The following is a 21932-nucleotide window of genomic DNA, read 5'->3' as shown; positions in this document are numbered from 1 at the left end:
GCGGGAGGCGACGTGCAACCTGAACTGGTCGCCGGCCACATGACCAATTTTAATTTGATTTTTCCAGTTCAAACTAGATGAAAAATGACGCAAAGCAATTGCAACATTTTTTATGATTTTTCAAGAAATCCACAACTTTTCTTTTTAATGCAGTATAAATAATTGTTCCCTGTAAAAGTCATGACCCTTATCCTCCAAATTCTTGAACTATACAAGGTTGATGAAAATATGCAAATTTTTTTCTACAAATTCGAATGCTTGAAAAATGGGCCCTTTGCCCCCCGCCCCGCGCCCCCGACCAATATCTCTTGGGCTTGGCGCGGCCGCGTCTCGCGCCTTACGTCAGCGCGCAAGCATCCGCCGCAGATGTGTTTCCATTTCAAGCGTTTTTGTTTGGACGGGCCGCCGCCGTCGCCCAGACTCGTTTTCACAAACGTGACCTTTAATCTGACGGATGAGGTCGGTCCGCAGCTGAGTCACGAGAACGTCCGCCGAAAAAAATGCAAAAACCAAAACACTTTGAGGAAGATAAGAGGCTAGCTACGGACAAGACAAACCCCGTCTTGGGAGTCGGGTCGGACCTTCGAATATGCAGGAATTACCGCGAATACATTTTTTAGAACTAAAATGTATGGAATCTTAAAATTGTTTTAACATTTTTTTCCTCAAAATCACGAGTCCACGAAAAAAGCAGCGTGGCGTTCAAGTGCCACCTGAGCAAGCAGACGTAGCGTTTCCAGCGTGCGGCCAAAATCATCCCGAAAGGAGCACTTCCAACCAACATGGACGACTTCCCGTGTGTTTTCGGCCACGGCTCTGGCTATTCGTTTTGCGCACGTCAAGGAAATGTCATATTTCTGTTTGCCAAGTGAAAACTTCATTCTTTCTGCGGACAAGTCGGCATATGATAATGACCACAAAAGGGTCCCGTCAAACCAACAAAGAGGAGGATGACTGGCTGGCATGAAATGATTTTTTTTTTTTTTTTTTTGGGGGGGGGACGGCAAAGGTCACGGCTGACGCGTTCCGCTCGCCGTCGCGTCTCTTTGAAAAGTTCAACGCGAGAGCGGAAGAAGACAAGGCGAGCATTCATGCCGCTGCTTTTAATAACAAGGCAGATTCGAATGCTTTTGGCTCGGCTCGTTATCTCAAAGGAGGATTGTTCAAAAATATGAGACAAAAAAAAAATTATATATTAAGGCTAGCTACGGAAAACGAAAACCTGTCAAGTGAGTTCGGAGTTGGAATGGCATCCGTCATATTTCCAGGGTGGGCGAAGCCTTCAAATTGTCAGAATGACTGCTAATAAATTGCAAAAATAACATTTGCAATGTGACATTTTTCTTGTAAATTCACAACTTTATTGAAAAGACTAAATATAACGTGATTTCTGGCCTACAAGCCGCAACTTTTTTCACGCTTTCAACTCTTAGGCGCTGATGCGGCGCTAGTGTTATAAGCCACGGTACACAGAAAAAGTTTAACGCTAGCGCCGCGCTAACGCTAGCCAAGCTAACACTAGCGTTAGCACGGTGCTAGTGTTAAACTCTGTGTACCGAGGTTTATAACCAGGTCCGCTCTGTAGGCCGGGAATTACGGTAATGAGTTTTCCTCAAACAAATACAGAATATTGTCCAAAACTAACTACTTTTAATTTTCAAAATTTTCAATTGCTTGCCTGACGAAATTGCAAATGAGTGAATTGTCTTTTTACCTTTTATCCATTTGGCATTTCTTCCACATTGAATCTGTTTTATAAATGAAAAAAAAAAAAATCTGAAAAATCTGCCATTAATTTTATATATTTTATGGAAATAAACTACAGTATATTGGGACATATTAACAACACTTCGATAAAAAAATTGTGTTCCATTCACAGTACATCTTCGGTAACATATGATCGTTATTTCCTCGATGATATCATATATCACCAAATAATAATTGATGACAATCGGAAATGTTAAATTCTTCTCAATTCTCATCCCTACTTGTCACCACAGGTGTCAAACTCGAGGCCCGAGGGCCAGATCCGGCCTGCCACATGATTTTATGTGGCCCGCGAAGGCAAATTATCTGTCAACTTCCATGATTCTTGTGAAAATCAGTACCAAAATTTAAAATTGTCATATATCATAAACGATAACGAGATATTACAAGCGTTTTTTTGTTATCCGACCTGAACAACGGTTGGAAAAAATCATGGCCCTGGATTTCTGATTCCAAAACTAGTTCACAAATTTTGTGTGTAAATATGATAAAGATTTTTATGGTTTCACAGTCATAACAGCTCCCTGAGGGAAACCGTAACAACAACGTGTGCCGTGACAAAAATGAGTTTCACACCCCTGACCTAGGACTAAACGCCATAACATTCGTTACTTTCCTTGCAATAATTACAAGGCAGAATTTTACGGATTATTTAGTCTTTGGCCGTCGAGCGAAAAGAGGATTGTGTGTGTCGAGACCCGACGCAGCTGAAACATCTTTTAACGGCCTCCCCCCACCCCGCCCCCGAAAACCCATTAAAAGGGGCAGAAATTGCGGGGCGAGTACCTTCACGCGGCGATGATTAAAAGAGCCTCGCTAGGCCGTTTCAAAGGGAACATAAACAAAGTTACGAGGCGGCCAATCCCCGTAAACGCTTATTACGCGCCGCTCGTCCCGCCGCCCGGGGATAAGCGCGCTGGCCTTTAAAGTCCCCCCCCCCCACCTTGAGCGCTTCACGAGTCAGCGCTAATGGCCCCCGAACATCCACATAAAAACCTTGGAGCGCTTCCAAAACAGCGCCGAGGCCGAGCGAGGTCGGGAGTCGGGCCTCCGCCGGTGACCTGGGGGAGCGAGGTCACCAGTTGCAAGGAGAAAATATGAAAAAAGTCTAAATATACGTTAGACGAAAAGCATAGGACAAAAACTGGAAGAAAATTTTTGATTCCCCCCCCCCCCAAAATAAGAAAATATACTGTGCAGTGGATCTAAATGTCTACACACCCTATTTGGAGTTAGGTTGGGCTAACCCTAACACAGGGGTGTCCAACTCATTTCTTTGTCGCGGGCCACATTGTAGTTCCGGCCGTTATGAATGTGAAACCATAAAAATTTATGAATTACTTTTGGAATCAGAAATCAAGGGTAATGGGTTTTTCAACTATTGTTGATGTTTGGTAACATTAATAGGCTTGCAATATCTCAACGTTATCATTTCATCAAGATGAAATTTGAAATTTTAGTACAGATTTTAACAAGAATCATGGAAGTTGACATACATGATTTGCCTTTGCGGGCCACATAAAGTCATGTGGCGAGCCAGATCTGGCCCCCGGTCCTTGAGTTTGACACCTGTGCCCTAACCCGTCAGGTTTTTGTAAATAAAAAATAAGCAAGACAATTTATTTCACAAGAAATTACACTATTAAGATTACTTATGACCTGAAAAAATATTTAAGTAAAAGTGAGTTTTTGCACAAGTGTGCACACCCTCTCGTAACCAGCATTCAAAATTAACCACATTTCAAAATGGCCGTGAGCGCACACCTTAAGGGGCCTCTGATGAGCCCCCAAATCAAGTTTAGCTGTTCTAGTAGGCTTTTTCTCAGACTGTTTTTGCAAGTAATGCTAACGCTAGCGCCGTGCTAACAGCACCGGTTAAAACAAAAAAAACCAAAACATACCGGTAAAAAAAAGAAATCACTGAGACACAGCAGTAACATGCCAGCGCAGTGCTAGCAGAGCCGGACCGGTAAAAGTCCCTTCCTCGGCACATATATTGCACCGGTCTCACTCTTACCTTTTCCGCTCAACTGCCCCCTTGCGGCCATCAGAAAAAAAATGCACAAATTAGCCGCATGACCGCATAAACCGCAGGGTTGAAAGCGTGTGAAAAAAGTCACGGCTTATGGGCCGGAAATTACGGTACTACTACTCGATATTCATACATCATACACGAACGTTGCACAGTAATTATAATTGGCCACGGCCAGCTACTCCTCACTCGATGTCATTTTTAATCTCTGCTAATCCTTCTTTGCGTCTCCAGAAATGACTCGTTGGCTCAATCTAGGTCAATCCACGCAGCGTGTGTGACATTGGAAGAGCGAGTTAAAAGCGGAGGAGAACGACGGCGGCGGCGGCGGCCGGAGCGGACAAAACGCTTCATGGGCACTTTAATTGGAGATTAGCAAACAGATTAACGCGCGTCTGCTGGGAGGTGCTCGGAGGTCCCAAAATACACGAGGAAATCGGTTTGCAAAAAAAAAAAAAAAAAAAAAAAAAAAAACAAACAAACAGGAAAGATCAATTTGGGAGAATGCCGAGGAGAGTTTGTTTCTGCTTATTCCAAAGTGTTTAAAAAAAAGAGAGAGAGAGACCGGAATTAACCAGGGGGGAGTTTTAAATGAGGTTTTGAGTCCGCTTTTTAAGTACGGAGTAGTGATATTAAATTACCGGGGGGAAAAGGAAAATTAACAGAAGAGTCAACGGTGCAAGAAAAAGTTGGAATATCCGTTACAACCTTCAGGGGGAAGTAGGGAAAAAAAAAATTCCAACTGATTTGTAACTAAATTAATCAAAATTTACAGAAAAGGTGACTACAATCAGAAAAAAATCTTGTTTAAAAATGTTACAACTATGGAATATTACAGACTGTGTAGAAAGTTTTTACAATGTAAAGCCAAAATTGCAAGGGGACAAAAATAAATCCATCCATCTTCTTATCCGCTTATCCTCACAAGGGTCACGGGGAGTGCCGGAGCCTATCCCAACTGTCAACGGGCAGGAGGCGGGGTACACCCTGAACTGGTCGCCAGCCAATCACAGGGCACAAAGAGACAAACAACTGCACTCATGATCACACCTTGGGGCAATTTAGAGTGTCCAATTAATGTTGCATGTTTTGGGGATGTGGGAGGAAACTGGAGTGCCCGGAGAAAACCCACACAGGCGCCAGGAGAACATGCAAACTCCACATAGGCAGGGCCGGGATCGAACCCGGTAACTCAGAACAGTGAGCCGTGGAACCAACGCTTTACCAGCTGACCCACCGTGCTGCCGAAAAAAAATAAATGCGACAAGAAAAATGTTTCAATACGACTTACAGTATGTGGAAGCAGAATTTAATGGGGAAATACCTGAAAAATATTAGTAAAAAAAAGGTCATTTTCTGCACCAACAGCGGTTACAGAAAGTCTACACACCCCTCTTCAAAAGCTGTGTTTTTGTGATTCAAAAAATTCTAAACATTTTCCACTCTGAACATTAGCTACAATTTGTACAACGCAATCAAGAATTAATTAGGAAAAAAAAAAGTAGAATTACAATTCTACTGAGAAAATGTGGTTAACACAAGCGGTGCGTTCGGACTAATCACATTATGGTGTTCGGGTAGGCTTTCTATCAAAGGCCTGAAAGTTCTGTGCTCACAAAGACTCTAATTTGGCACTCTATATAGTTTCCTCAGCTTTGATTTATGGGACTTGTATTGGAGTAAAAGTAACATTTCAAATCATCAAATATTATTTTTACTCTGTTCCATCACACGCGGCCCGGACGACGCGCTAAATCGCCCAAACGCAACCGCGGCGACGCGAGGACCACCCGCTTCGACCCAATTTTCAACTTTCAACTCTGCGTGACTCCTGCTTCCATCTATCAGATCACATGCGGGGAGGACAAGGAAGAGCCCCCCCCCCCCCCCGCGCCCTCCTCTTGTTCCTCCCCGGTGGATTATCATCATTTTAGGTCAGCTCCCCACCTTTGGAAGTGACTCATCTAATGAACCGAGAGCGCGGAAACTGGTCTAAGGACCCTGATTGAGGCCGAGCACGCTGACAAAGAACTAATGAGTTTAGCGACAAGGTAACATCACTGGGCTGCGTCATTACCCCCCCCCCCCCTAAAAAAATAATTCATGTCCTGTGTTGACGTAAAGCTGCTGGATGACGACGGCGCCTGTCGGGAAGGAAAACAGGAAGTCATGAAGAAACCTGGCAAAAATAAAAACCGTGGAACCGTCACACACTCCTCACGAGTCAAATCTGGGTCACGTTCATATAATTCCAATAATCACGGCGTCCAATCTTCCAACTCTGCTAACGCAAATGCAAAATGATGCTAAGTAATCATTAAACAGATTACAATCTAGTAATTACACATTCGTAACAGGTGAGAGGCGCAATTGTTTTGACATGTTCTCAAATTCATAGAAATAACAGTTAAGACATTTAGGCATTAAAAGTGAGAAAAATATCACAATAATTTGTGTTCTCATGTTCACGGGCGCAGCGTCAGGCCGCCGGCAAGAGCAGCAGATGCAAATGCGCAGGTTTGACCTCCAGGCTCGTTCAATCACCCGCGTGGTGACGGCCTGCCCCCCCCACCCCCCGCTCAAAACCGGCAGCGCCGCATTCCCACGCTGGAAGCGAGCTCGTGTGCCACGTACGGGGGGGGGGGGGGGTCGTGCCCCCGAGCCGTCGTTTTGCCGCTAATGAGATTTGCGCCGCCTTCCCCCGGGCTGCACGCTCGCAATCGGAAAAGCAATGCGGCACCCCCCCCCTCCCCCCGAGAAACGAGACCAAGTTTGAGTTGTTTGCTTTCTGAAGAACTCAAAGTGACAAGTGAGGAAGAACAAATACTTTTGTTACTGCACTTGAACTGATTTTTTTTTCTTCTTTTGATGACATTTTTTTCCCCCTTTACATTTAAAAACTGCTTTTTTTTTTTTTTTTTTAACGTTGTCAAAATAGGCTGGTTACTTTTTTCAACCTCGCATACCCGTGAGTAATACTGACGCCGCGCTTTTGTCAAAGTGAAGTTCCTCAACTTATGTTTCGGCACGTGCTGAACTCTTCGCGCAAGGGTTAATTCTCCTATTTGTCTTGAGCTAAACCCAAAAGACCAAAAACTATTGATGGACTTTTTAATTTCTCTCAAATGTTGTGCACGTTTGGCGAACATCTCTCCTCTGGCAAAATAATTCCTTCACCTCGAGATGAAAGATGACCCGGCGTGAGAATCACACCGCTTTTGGCTGCCCACGATAAAAAGCTAATTGTTTTGTTTATCATATTAAATTGCTAGCAAAGCCCAAATGATGCTAATTTGTCAAAATGGGTATTGTATATAATTGTAAGTTAAAATTAATGTATTTTTTACTTAGGGTCAAATCCATACTTGAGCATAAATTCTGGTGGATGTACATTCAAGTACCGTAATTACCGGCCTACAGAGCGCGCCTGGTTATTAGCCTCGCCCAGTCCGTTTGTAAAGGAAATACCATTTGGTACATACATACGACGCAGCTGTGTAAAAGCCGCAAGTGCCCACATTGAAACACGAGATATTTACAAAGAAAGAAGGTACACGGAGAGTTGAATGCTAGCGCTGCCGTGCTGACGCTAACGCCACACTAACGCTAGCGCCGCGCGTGCTAACAGGGCTGGTTAGAAAAAACAAAACAAAAAAAAAGACATACCGGTAAGGGGGGGGGGGGTTAAAAAAACAACACAGACGTGGCAGTTACACACTAGTGCAGCGCTAACAGGGCCGGACCGGTAAAAGTCCCTTCCTCGGCACATATATTCCACCGGTCTCACCGCTCGCGTGCTCCCCTTGGAAATTAGGGTAATTCTTTTATCATATTAAATTGTTAGCAAAGCTCAATCATGCTAATTTACCAAAATGGGTATTGTATATAATTGTAAGTTAAAATTACTTCAACTACAAAATAAAGTCATAGAAATAAAAGATTGCTGATTGAGAATAACAATAAAAGTATATCAACATGGGCGTTAAATGTAAGGTTGGTGAAGTGGTATCAGTGTTGCAGTATTGGAGCATTTTTATGAGTACACAAGTACAGCACTTATTTTCTCTACAGTAAGTCCAGAGTGTGAATACTTTTGCAACTTCCGAGGATCCATAATTACAAGAAGTTGATTTTTCCAAGAACTTTCTTCCTCTCTCTCTCTCTCTCTCTCTCACTCTCCCTCTCCAAGGCCTTCGGGATGAGTCACGCCGGCCGTCTGCTGCGGAGAATTGCATTATGGGACGGCGTGACTCACGCGGGGCTCCGTGGGCGGCATCATTGTCATTCGGGACAGGTTGAAGGAATAAATGCAAATTGAATAATAAAAAAAAAAAAAAAACACAAAAACAAAAACGCAAAACACAAAACAGTTGAGCGCACGCTGGGATAGACAAAATGATTGGCTGGGACGACCGATCGCCAGACGGATTCGTGCGCAAGAGGCTCGTCTGTCGCAATGACGACAATGAGCAAGGGAACAATCAATAATTCCTCTGAGTCATATATTCATGGAAATATGTATGGGGATATTATTCTTTTTAAATCGCCTAACTAAAAAGGTATACTCCTCTCACTATCCAATGGAGGCCCAAAACGAGACCCCAAGGTACCGTCCCCGTCCCCTCCTTCTTTTTGCATTTCTTGCTTTTTGGCCTGATCAAATGGGTGAAACGCGGCGCAGGCCGCTCACACGTTTAAAATATTTTACGCACAACATAAATGCCACAAAAAATATATATATACACATTCTGGAAATAATGTCGCTCTTGTGTCAATTTCATGGATTTCATGTGATTTGGTTGCACACAGAACTTGATTCTTCTGATGTGATGGCAACAGCTTGGGGAGTTGTATCTTCTGCCATCTAGTGGCAGAGCATTTGATTGCTCTGTGAGTCACTATACGTCGTTGGCATAGATTGACAAAGATATATTTTCTTTGCCGCTTATCCTCACGAGGATCGTGGGGAGTGCCGGAGCCTATCCCAGCTGTCAACGGGCAGGAGGAGGGGCACACCCTGAACTGGTCGCCAGCCAATCGCAGGGCAGATCGAGACGCACTCAAAATCACACCTATGGGCAATTTAGAGTGTCCAATTAATGTTGCATGATTTGGGGACGTGGGAGGAAACCGGAGTGCCCGAAGCAAACCCACTCAGGCACGGGGAGAACATGCAAACGCCACACAGGCAGGGCCGGGATTGAACCCGGGTCCTCAGAACTGTGAGGCCAACGCTTTTACCAGTTGAACCACCGTGCCGCCAAGAGGTAATAATTTTCTAGCATAATTCAAATGTAATTCAAATACTTTTACATTCAACGTGCTCATTTTGATGAAAATAAATGTTTTTAACTGGAATAATTATTTAAAAATAGACAAATACATTCTAATTTTTTCATTTTAAATATAATTCATTCTTAATCAAACAAAATCAAAGAAATTGAATTATAAAAATAGTAAAATATTAATAGTGAATACAATCAACAATTTGAATTTACTCTCTCTTGAAACTCTTGAAATTGCAAATATTTGACACCCTCCCCCGGGCAAAGGGTGCCAGAAAGACGCACGACAGCGTCGGCCCGGCTAATCTTACAATGCAAACAAAACTACGGGATGCTAAATAATTCCCGCCGCTGTGGGCGGACTGTTGTCTGGAGGCTAAAAGCAAAGGCAAAAATATTAATAATACACAGTAAACATGGCCCAGTGGAGTATCAGGTGACGCCGGCATCCCGTTTCAGCGAGTGTGTGCGCCCCGTTGTGACCTGCCGGCGCCGCCTAACCCACTTTCATTCTCCGCCGCCGGGAGGAATTGTCAACAAACGTTCCTTTTCATAAACCTGTTACCCCGCTGGATAAAATAATGTTCAAACATCTTTGAACGGGCCCTTCCCTCCATTGCGCCGTTTACTATAATCGAGGGAATTATCCTCAAGGTGCGCGTGTGGGCGCAAGTTGGCGCGGGTTTTATTGGATGTCCTACTTCGAGCTCGCACGTACGCGAGAATGCGTTCCAGAACGTCAGCTGGCTAATCTTCGAAGGAATGAAGTCGAATTATTCCCCCGAAATGTACGTTAAGATGTTTTGAATGCAACCGATGTGGAAAAACAGAAGCGCTGTGAATACTTTTCAGAAGTCCAGAATGCACAGTACAGGCTTTTTTTTTTTTTTTTTTCCCCCATTAGCGTAGCAAAGCGTACTACGCATTCGGAAACGCTCCCGGCACGCCGCGCACGTCACCTGGGTGGGTTTTAAAAGTATTAGCGGTCGGAGTTTCCCGAAGGCGCGGACGGGAGGATTCCGAGCGCCGCTAATTACAGGTGTGATACCGGCGCGGAATGTGAGCGGCGCGTGAGAAGATGAAGGACAACGTTTGACAAGACTCCTCGAGAGGAAGCCGAAACGTCACGTCACGAGATCCAAATGATTATTAATCGTGGCCGAGATTTGTCCGTCGCATCTTCAACCGATGGCTTCGTAACTTCTTTTGGAAAACGGCGCCTTCGCGGTTCGCAATATTTGACGTCTAAAGCCGTCATTGGCAGTGAACGTGTTCATGAAAATTTTGGTTCCATTTCAAAAAGCAAGCTGTGTACCGTAATTTCCGGCCTACAGAACGCAGCTGGTTACAAGCCTCACCGAGTACATTTGTAAAGGAAATACCATTTGGTACATACATACACTGCAGCTGTGTCAAAGTCAAAAGTGCCCACATTGAAAACCACATTCATACACGAGATATTTACAAAGAAAGACTGTACACAGAGTTTAATGCTAGCGTGGTGCTAACGCTAGTGCCGAGCTAAAGGTAGTGCTAACAGGGACAGTTAAAATAAAATTTAATGGTAAATATCACTGAGACACGCCAGTAACACAGCAGTAACACCCTAGCACAGCGCTAACGCTGGCGCAGCACTAACCGGGCCGGTAAAAGTCACTTTCTCGGCACATATATTCCACCGATCTCACTCTTGTATTTTCCGCTCGAGTGCCACCTTGCGACTGTTATAAAAAAAAAAAATGCACAAATTAGTCGCATCACCGCACAAACCACAGAGTTGAAAGCATGCGAAAAAAGTTGCGGCTTGTGGGCCGGAAATTACGGTAATACGATTTATGTAACAAAATTTTGTTTCATGTACATTTTTAAAAAAAAAAAGCTGTAGTCAGTAAAAAATATGAATAAACCATGAATGAGTAAGTTTATGAACATTCAATAATGTATTTTTCTTGTTCCTTTCTGAGTTGTATATTTTGTATCACTGTATATATATATATATATATATATATATATATATAGCAATATTTCTCTTTCTTCCATTCTTGCACTTGATCATACTCCCCGCGGTGCTTTCACCGTGCAGGAATTTCTGCCTTCCAAACTTTAAAGGCAGCTCAGGCGCTGCTGTGGCTGCTACGCTGGGAATTCTGCTTTCGCTCGTCTTTTCGCACCTCTCGCCCGACGTTCATTGATTGAGCGACAAAAGATGAGGAAGAAGAAGCACGGCAGCTATTTTCCCAGCACGTCTGCTAAAAATAATTTCTCGCACCGACGCGTGACCGCCGCTATTAATGTTCCGCTGCCAAATAGAAACTTGACTTTTGACTCCCACGGGACGAGTTACTGGCAGAAGACAAAAAAAGTGAATCATTGTCAAAAAAAACAAAGAAGAGGCAAATGTCAAATAAAAATAAAAAGTGCAGTGATAGTGCAGTAATGTCACGTTCTTGTGGAGGGCGAGTGCAGCCGAAATTCTAACGGCTAAACCCTGAAACGCTAACCTCAAACCCAACAACCACCCTTAACTGCTAAACCAAAACGCTGACCTCGTACCCAAACATAAACCTAGCAAGTAAGTCCCAAGACCTCAGTGAATCTCAGGACAATTTAGTGCTGAGAAAACTCAGATCATTTAGCGCACGGGTGTCAAACTCATTTTTGTCACGGGCCGCGTTGTTGTTCCGGTTTCCCCTCAGAGGGCCGTTATGACTGTGGAACAAAAATATTTAGTCATATCATATTTACAAAGTAGTTTTGGAACCAGAAATCAAGGGTAATGGGGTTTGTCAACTCTTCACGTTTGAAAGGGGAAGAGTGAGGCTACAGGGAGAAGAGATGGCGAGGGTGGACGACTTCAAATACTTGGGGTCAACAATCCGGAGCCATGGTGAACGTGGTAAGGAAGTGAAGAAACTGGTCCAAGCAGGTTGGAACAGCTAACGGAAGGTGTCTGGTGTTCTATGTGACAGAAGCGTCCCCGCTAGGATGAAGGGCAAAGTTTATAAAACGGCGGTGAGGCCGGCCGTGATGTACGGATTAGAGACGACAGGAAGCGGAACTGGAGGTGGCAGAAATGAAGATGTTGAGGTTCTCGCTGGGAGTCGAGAGAGTGAGCTGAGGATGGGAGCTGCCAGGCAAAAGAAAAGGTTGATGGATGTTGTCAGGGAAGACATGAGGACAGTAGTGGGTGCACGAGAGGAAGATGCACGAGATGGGCTTAGATGGAAAGAGATGACACGCTGTGGCGACCTCTAATCGAGACAAGCCGAAAGGAAAAGGAGGAAGATGTATGATGAGATTTTGGTCCAGATTTTTACAAGGATCATGGAAATTGACACTCTAGATGTGACTTTGCGGGCCACATAAAGTCACGTGGCGGGCCAGATGTGGGCCCCGGGCCTCGAGTTTGACACCTGTGATTTAGCGCTTCCGGTGAAGATGATTTAGGGCATTCCGCATACCAAGCGTGTCAAATTAGGAGGCGATGTTGAGCCTTCCGTTAACTATAACCACAATTATTGAATATTAAAGTACCTCCAAGATGAAAAATTGTCCTTTCTACAGTACCCAACGTACATTTTCGGAAAAACAGACAATTTTGAGCCTGCCTCCGGCAAACCTACGAGCCTTTTGTAAACGGTTACTGTGCTAGGGCGGCCATTAATCACCTTTAATTGGCGCCGTACAACGCCGCCATTGTGCGCGGACGGCGATGGCCGCCATTGTGCGCGGACGGCGATGGCCGCCCTTGGCAGAATTGCACCTGAAACGTCGGCGAGGTATCACGGAATGCTGGGAAGAAAAAAAAAAAAAAAAAATATGACACAGTGGGCCTTGACCCTCCCTCCCACGTGAACGTGGCGATACCATCAGTGGGACATAACTCAGCGACGGGGGCCCGAGGGGGAGCGGCAATAAAGTGGATTTGTTTAACAGCGACGCGTCCGCATCGGCGTAGTCCGGAAATCCAAGTTCAGCAATTTAGTCACGTGAGGAAGAAAATGGGGGGGGTTTGATGTGCCACTTTTTCCTGCAAATGTGCAAAATTATGTCAAAAAATATAATCATAATAAATAAACATGGAAACAACCATTCACATTGAAGAAGTTCCGATCCAAATTAGGAAATCCTGCAGGAATTTCGATATGGTATTGTTTGAATATGTATGAACGTCTTTTATTAAATTTTTTGACGTGCAATTTTTGGAAATATTTGTATTTTATGGCGGTGCAGTAGCTCAGCTGGAAAGCGTTGGCCTCACAGTTCTGAGGTCGCTGGTTCGATCCCGGACCCACCTGTGTGGATTTTGCACGTTCTCCCCGTGCCTGCGTGGGTTTTCTCCGGGTGGGCACTCCGCTTTCCTCCCACATCCCAAAAACATGCGACATTAATTGGACACTAAATTGCCCCTCGGTATAATTGTTTGTCTTGATGTGCCCTGCGATTGGCTGGCAACCAGTTCAGGGTAAACCCCGCCTCCTGTTCGTCGACAGCTGGGATAGGCTCCAGCACTCCCCGCGACCCTTGTGAGGATAAGCAGCTAAGAAAATAGATTTACAGAATTGTTTCCTAAATTTCTTTGTATCTGTAGTAGTTTTTTTTTCATTTTATTTTATTTGAAGTAAATGTGCATTTTTATTACATATATTTATAGGTTTGTATTGTAAATTAGTTTGTGTTTTCAGTAGACATACGTTTGTATTTCATTTATTTTTATGACATAAGCAACTTTTAGAAGTATTTGTATTTTCCTCCCATTAAACAAAATTGTTTTTTTTTTTAATTCTCTGAAGTGTCGAAGACAACCGTCACTTTGGTCGGTAAACACTGAAAACGAATCCCGGCCCTCGGCCAACGCGCCGCACGCCTTTTCGCAAACATCGGAAACGACGGTGAGCTAATTCCAGTCGCTGCGGCATCTCGTTGATCCCTCGCAAAGCGAGAGCGGAGGCTGGCCCCCCAGCCCTCCAAGACCCCCAGCTGAGTGGACCGCTTCTCGAGTAGCGAGCAAGCAGTTAGGAGCAAGTGCCTTTGAGCCTGGCAGACATGTCCAATCGATGGCAGATTCAAAGCATTCGCGAGACGGGAACAAAGGAGGAAGTAGTCACAAGGTGTTGACAGGTAAACAAATCAGGGAGGGAGGGGGCGTAGACGCCCGGGGGCTGAGATCTTGTGGTTCTGAGATCGTGTTAGCCCACTGTTGCCACGGCAACCCCCCCACCTCATGCATCACCCTCTTTGATTTGATTGTTCGGAACTCGCACGACCGCTCGCTTCTCCGCCGCGCGTCGACGGTGCGTTCGTTGTCCGCGACAGCGCGGGACTAAACGTTTGGACGCTTCAGCCCTCCCACGCGCGCTTCTTCCGGTGAGTCACGCCGAGTCACCAGATGAAGATGACGACGGTGAGCGGGAAACCGTTCCGCCGCGGCGACCTGTCGATAAATTACCAACCGACCTACCAAATGACGAACGCACAGCTGGCCAAGTCGTTATCCAACTAAGGAAATGATTGGTCCAAAAAATCCAACCAACCAACCAGTCAAAATCAACCAGCCATCGAACCAAACGATTGGTTAACCAACCAATTTAATAACCCAAACGCTGACAAACCGACTGAGCGACCAAACAAGCAACATTTATGTCACCGACTGACTAAATCCCAAACATACCCAGCTGACAAACAGCCAAATATTACCGGTAAGTTATTCAGTAACTAGCATAATTTCTGCCCTGGGGGAGGTAAAACTGTACTCGCAGTCGCGGTGGAGCAACGCCAAGCAAATATTTCATAAGTCTTCTTTCCCTTTGTTGCCGTCAAGTCGCTTGCGGCTCCCCCACCCCCCTGCGGTGCCTCCCTTCCCCTTTCTTCTTCTTCTTCTGCCCACGTCGCCGCTTGAATTCCAACAAGTGGATGTCGAGCGTGTCAAACGTCCCCCGGAGGCGTCAAATTATGACGGAGGCGGAGCCAGAGAGCCAGAGGACGAGGTAATGAGGACAAATGGCGAGGGGGGCGCCCGCTCTCAAGTAAAATGTCGATCCGGTCCAATGTCTACTCGCACGCCGGGCGCTTTGAGGTCCGGAGCTACAGTCTGAGCGATCCCCGTGCTGAAAAATCTCCTTGTGATTAATGCGCATGCATGTAAATATAGGTATATATCTTTTTAGCAACTTTTGATTTAAGGTTAGGTTAGGGTTAGCGCTACACTCACATAAGGATTGATATAACGTAAATTAAGCTCCCTCTATGTTGAAGGAGGGGAACTATGAGACCGGGGGATTTCCCAGTACGCGTCCGCTACGTACCCAGAATTCCCCTGTTAGTAACGCATGCGCATTAATCACTAGGAGATTTTTCAGCACGGGGGATCGTTCAGACCGTCAGACCGGCAACTAAGTGCAACTGCCGGGGAGGAATTCTCTTCATCTATCAAGACATTACACCGGCGTTACTTCTTTTTATTTACTTTTTTTTTGTTATAGCCAAACTGGAATCAGTTGGAGGAAGGTGAGGATTATTTTTTTTTCTATTTACCGTAATTTCCGGCCTATAAGCCGCAACTTTTTTCACACGCTTTCAACCCTGCGGTTTATGCAGTGATGCAGCTAATTTGGGCATTTTTTTTTAACCGCCGCAAGGGGGCACGCGAGCGGAAAAGGTAAGAGTGAGACCGGTGGAATATATGTGCCGAGGAAGTGACTTTTACTGGTGCGGCCCTGTTAGCGCTGTGCTAGCGTGTTACTGCCGTGTCTCAGTCTCAGTTTTACCAGTTTGTTTTTTTTTTTTTAACTGGCCCTGTTAGCGCTAGCATTAGCATTAGGGTGGTGGCACTAGCATTATCGCGGCGGTGCTAGCGTTAAACTCTCTGTGTACTGTTTTTGTAAATACCGCATGTTTTAATGTGGGCACTTGCGGCTTTTACACAGCTGCGTCGTATGTATGTACCAAATGGTATTTCCTTTACAAATGTTCTGGGTGAGGCTTATAACCAGGTACGCTCTGTAGGCTGGGAATTACGGTACACACAAGTACCACCCGCCCCAGCCCAACCCCCTCAAAATACAACAGCCATCTCTCCAAGTACCGCAACACTACACAAACACTAAAATACAAGATGATAGCTGGCCTAAATATTGATTTAAAAAAAAAAAATGACAAAAGGTTGTATTCCTAAAGTTGCAATATTACAAGAAAAAAAATTAATAATCCAGATTTATTTAGAGGTTTCACAAGTTATAATTCGATGATCACTTTGAGGGCAATATTGATTCAATTTAGAACAATACGATCCAAAATGACTCAGTGGATTGCAGTCGATTCTGTGACATTTCGGGCAAAATGTTATTTTGTTTAATCTATTTATTTTAAGTTAAAATATGTAACTGCAAAAACATATCTTAATGAACATTTTCAAAAGATTTGTTTGAATAGTTGTATTCACTTCTTTTAAGATTTGATTACGATGCTTGTAAACAATTTGGAAAAATATATATTTAAGATTTTCATCAATATTTGTATCAAAAACATTTTATGAACATTTGAAAAACAGCAACTCCCTACATGAACAATACAAAAATAGCTATTGAGGAAAAAAAACAACTTGAAATAGATTTTTAAAGCAGTTTACGCCCACGGAGCTCGGCCACCGCGTTCTCGTCGTCTTGTTGATGCAAAAACGCGTTTGGGTGGAAAAAGTCGGGTTGAGGTGTCAAAGCCGTCAACGTCTGGAACGTTCCGTGTCCTCCTAGTGTTGTGTGTGCCGACAGCGAAGGTGCGAAGAACCGAAAAAGAAAAAAAAAATATATATATATCTCCCAAGGTCAAACTGTGCCGTCGTGTTCCTGAGCCTTTTTGTATTTTGGTGATGAATAAATAGACAAAAAATGAAAATCAATTCGCAGATTGCCGTGATGTTTCCGCCGCGTCGGCGGGTTGCGAAGCGCGAGCGGCTGAGCTCCGGGAATTCGAAGCCCTGGTGTGATATTCGCGAAGGCGGTGAGGGAAGAAGCAATTTCCCGTAAAGACCAGTTGCCGTTCGCCCCCGCGCCCGAGCTGACCCTTGATGTGACCTTTCGGGGTCACGGCGGCGAATGGCGACCGCGCAGAACTGCCGGCTCGTGCCCGGCTACGCGGCGACAACCCCATTTGGAGATTCTTACAAAAATTGGTGCAGATGTTTTGAGATATTTGGCACATTTTGAGATCTATACATTCAAAATACAGAAATGCATTTACTTTCTAAAAATTATCCACATTTATATCAAATTACATTTTCATTAATGGCTCGGATAAACAGCTTTATACTGACTGGTGCTTAAGAAGAAAATGACTTTTTAAACAAAATGTTTTTCAAGTTTTAGTATACATTTTAAAATGCATTTTTAATAAAAAAAAAAAAGCAAATTAAAAACGAAACTTAAGTTTTAATAAACATTTAGGAAAATGACAAAATGTTTTTCAAGTTTCAGTTAATATTTTAAAATGGATTTTTAATTTTAACAAATTAAACTTTAAACAATAAAACAAATAAATGAAATAAAACAAAATTTAAAACAAAACATTTAAGTTTTAATAAATTAAATTAAAATAAATTCAAGTTATCTTGATTATTTTCTGAAAGTAAAAATTTTAAGTTTTAGTAAATATTTTAAAATGCATTTTTAATTTCAACAAATTAAACTTTAAACAATACATAATAAAACGAATAAAACAAAACAAAAAAATAAAAAACTACATTTTTTTACGTTTTAATAAATATTTAAAATAATGTAAAAAAACTTAAACTTAAATGTGTTTGTTAAACTTTCCAACATTATTGTCAAGCCCCAAAAGCACGGTGACCAAGATGCCACCTAACCTTTCCCCTCGTCCCCAAAGCGATTGCGCCGGGCCGGACGCCCCAATCCAGCACACACACACGAACGCAGTCGTACTTCCCCCCCCGAGAGCGCGAATAATTAACCCCGTGCCGTATTTCTGTCGACGTAAGCGATGCTATTTACGAGAGCGCCGTGAACGCCTGATGGATGGCGCCGCACTCGTCGTCGTCTGTCGTTAACGCTTTGGTGTCAAAACAAATCGATAGCCCACTTGGTGTTGACGTGTCACAGTTTTTATTTAATTCTGAAACTCCTGAAGATACCACGTGATGCTAATATCAAGTTGGCTGATATAAAAGTACTTTAATGTAGTGTCTAGAAACTATGTTGAAGTGAAGAGGACCAAAAAAAAGGGTAGTACTAGGTGGGGGGGGGGTGCAATTACTATAAAAGTAGTACTTTGTCACATTCTTGTGACAAGGAACTATGTTGAAGTAAAGGAGCGACTATTCGACAGACAAAAGTAGTGCCTTGGCATCATCTTGTGGCATCAATAGACAATTATTAAGCTTTTCAGGGGATGTCATCTCATATAAAAGCTAGCTACAAGGTCTGATGATGATTAAAGTAGTGCTTTGGTGTCACCTATAAGCAATTATTAACCATTTTGGACATGGCTCAAATTATATAAAAGCAGTGCTTTGGCATCCTAACAGTGATTTTAGTTTTTTTTTTTCAATATAATTTGGGATTTTCATTTTTTAATCAATCACAACATTGATTGATTAGAGGACTGGTTGAGTTTCTTCTATAATGGAAGTCATTTTTTGAAGAGAGGCGTTTGAATTTGTGACGGACGATCCTGTTTGCAGGCCCCTTTCACGTTGCCTTGGCAGGGGGAATTTATCATTATTGATGACCGGTTCAGGGTGGATTCCGCCTCTCGCCCTCAGTCAGCTGGGAAAGCCCCCCCCACACGACCTCGACACGCATGAAGAAGTGGAAAATGGATGGATACACTAATAGGAAAGAAACATTAGTACCTCAGCTAAAATAATAATATTAGTGCCAAAGGACTAACTAAAGCACGATCAAAACGAGTGTTCATCTCAAAGATATGCTTTTTTTTCCTATTAATATATGCACTTAACAACGATAATGGAGTTATCGCACTAGAGTGCTCAGTGGCTGACAAAAAAAGTTCTAATCGCTAGCCATAACAAAAAAAAAATTTAATTGGATCAACGGACAGGTTTCCAATGAGGCCATTTTATGTGTCATAGAGGTCAGAGAACAGAGGTCATAGGTGAAACGTGAAGGTTTTTTTTTTTCTATGGTTAGTTTATCGGATTGGTGAAGGACTGTGGTGACGCCATTGGAAACCCTTCCATCTTGTTCTCAATGGCTGACAAGGAGGAGTTAGCTAGGCCACTTTAGTTCTCGGCGGGTGATTAAACGTGGAGTTTGCCACATTTCGTTCTTAGTGTGTGATTAAACATGGGGAGTTTTCCAAATTTCGTTCAGAGAAAATGAAGCTGGGCCCAACTTAGTTTTCAACGGCGACATTTTGGATGGAGCAGGTCTGAAGTTAGCCTAGAAAAAGCACCGACCTTTGCCACCTGCGTCATGCCGAACTGGGGGGCCGCTGCTGCTGCTGCCGCCTCCTCCTCCTCCTCCTCCTCGAGTCCCCCAAGGCCTCGACCGTCATCATCCGCAGCAGCGTCTCGTCCGGGAAACGAACAAGCTCGTCAGCCCCGGCGAGGCTCGTCTTTCCTTCCAACCCTGCCGGGACAACCGCGAGTGCGCGTGTGCCCGTCGCTAATTGAAATGGGAGGAAATGATGTCATAATCTAGGAGCGGGAACACACTCGCGCTTACGTCACCTCGGCTTCTCTCATATGTACTCATACATTTTTAGATAAACGTATTTATTTTTGGGAAGGGATAAATCAATAAGGCACAGTATATTATTTTCTAATTTCTCTTTAAAAACATTTTGGGGAGATGCAGTTTGTCTTTCATTGTGTTTTGATTATCTTTAATTTTTTTATTTTTAAAAGATTGTTTGGAATTATACTTTTTAATGTACGACGTAGTCAAGTTTTTTTTGTCGTTAATTTTTCATTTTTGAGGTTTTTGCTATTTTTTAAAATGACATTTCACATTTTGTTTCTTTTGCTGATTTGACTTCATATTTGAATTATGTTTTACAATTGTTTTTGTCAATGTCTGATCATTTTTATTACAGATTTTTGAGGGGTGGATTAACTACAAATGTCTTTTACGGGGGGGGGTACATCTACAGTATTTTTTTTTTTCAATTATTTTTTTAAACACTTTAAGGTCACTGTATAGTGAATACAGCATATTGTTTACTTTTTGGATCCAAAAGGCTAACATTTGAAAATTTGCTAAAAGTCTTGCTAGGGGTTGCGAATCCAACACTAAATTGTCCGTCAAAGCCGCCGATGAGCGGTCGCCGCCATGCAAAGGTCGCCCGTCTCCCCGCTGCAATCCAAAATGAGGACGAAGAAGGTGCAGCGCGCAACCTTTCGCCGCACGTGTCCGTGTGACCTTTTCCGCGACCTCCCGAGGGAAGGCCGACTCCCGCCCGCGTTCGCCGGAGAGCGTTCGACTCGCGCCTGCAAAATGCCGCACGCGGAAACTGGACACCCACACGCGTCCTCATTACAGTCGTGCTTTTAACGAGCTAAAGAGTTAGCATCGTCAACGGGTAATAACTTCATGCTACTCGCGTGATATTAGCATTTTGTGTTTTCCAGTGGGAAGATGAGCAAAGGTTACCCAGACTGCACATTTGGCAACCTTTTCAGCCCGTTCGGCTGCCGACTCACCAAACCGCTCAAAATCATGTACACAATTCTTAAATCATATACCCAAACAATTAATTGGACACTCTAAATTGCGCCAAGGTGTGATTGTGAGTGCAGCTGTTTGTCTCCATGCGATTGGCTGGCAACCAGTTGAAGGGTGTACCCCGCCAACTGCCCTTTGACAGCTGGGATAGGCTCCAGCACTCCCCGCGACCCTTGTGAGGATAAGATGCGAAGAAAATGGACGGCTGGATATACCCAAACTTGATCATCATACAAAATAAACATACCTGGGAATAAAGCGTACAAAAATCATTCCAAAAAAAAATTAAAAAATGAAAAAAAAAAAAATCACAAAACAACAAAATGTAAAATAAATAACCTAATGCAAAAGCTCAAAATTTAAAGTGTTGAAAAATATTAAATACTAAAATAATTTCATTACAATTTCAAAAAATACATTAAAATCTTCCTCAAATTTTTATTTAAAAAATATATCAAAGAAAAGGTTAAATGCAAAGATTGAATCGTTCAATAAAATATAATCTCAACAAAAAATATAAAAAATCTCCCCTAACAATGGCAAATGATAAAAAAAATACAAAATTAAATACAAAATACAACTTTACTTAAACATACCCAAGAACATTATCCCAATCACAAAATTAAAGATTATTAAAAAATCATGAAATGAGAAAATCTAAAAAGAAATCATAAAAAGTATCCCCTTCAAAATCAAAATCAAGAAAAACTATTACAAAGTTCAAAATATGCATTCAAATCTAATCAAAAATTTCCCAAAAATAATTTTAAAAAATTTAAAAGATTAATTATGTAAAAATAAGCCAAAGTCAACCAAATCATGAAATTATATAAAAACAAAACATGGGGGGGTAAAAAAAATAAATAAAATGAAAAAAAATCAAAAACCTTACCCAAGAAGCTCACAAAAAAAACTGAAATAATTGAAAAAGATTCTAAGAAAAAAAAAAACGTTAAAAAGCACCCCAAAAATGTAATACACAGCTCAACTTGCCGCCGGTCGTGCAAATGCAGCAACTCATGAAACTTGCAGAAGAAACTCCCACAAAGCTGCAACATCATCGAAAACCACCCGAAATATAAAAATAACGGAAAAGTTGTCCCCCTGTGGTCGTAAGCGTGACCGCCGAGTATATTGCGAGTCTTCGGAATT

At 43.0% G+C, this 21932-nt stretch overlaps 1 protein-coding gene across 2 annotated transcripts in view; it reads right to left on the bottom strand.

Moving 5' to 3' along the window:
- Positions 1 to 19729, bottom strand: part of hexb (hexosaminidase B (beta polypeptide)) — a 45267-nt gene extending 25538 nt beyond the window's left edge. For both annotated transcript variants that reach the window (XM_061801960.1, XM_061801961.1), the window contains exon 1: positions 19514 to 19729. The gene's annotated coding sequence lies outside the window, so the exon portion shown is untranslated. The remainder of the gene's footprint in view (positions 1 to 19513) is intronic.
- Between the last annotated feature and the right edge of the window lie 2203 nt (positions 19730 to 21932).

This window comes from Syngnathoides biaculeatus, chromosome 17, assembly GCF_019802595.1.
Source record: "Syngnathoides biaculeatus isolate LvHL_M chromosome 17, ASM1980259v1, whole genome shotgun sequence".
Classification (NCBI taxonomy): Eukaryota; Metazoa; Chordata; class Actinopteri; order Syngnathiformes; family Syngnathidae; genus Syngnathoides; species Syngnathoides biaculeatus.
Note: the sequence above shows the minus strand (reverse complement) of the source record. Positions and strands in the feature narration are given on the sequence as shown.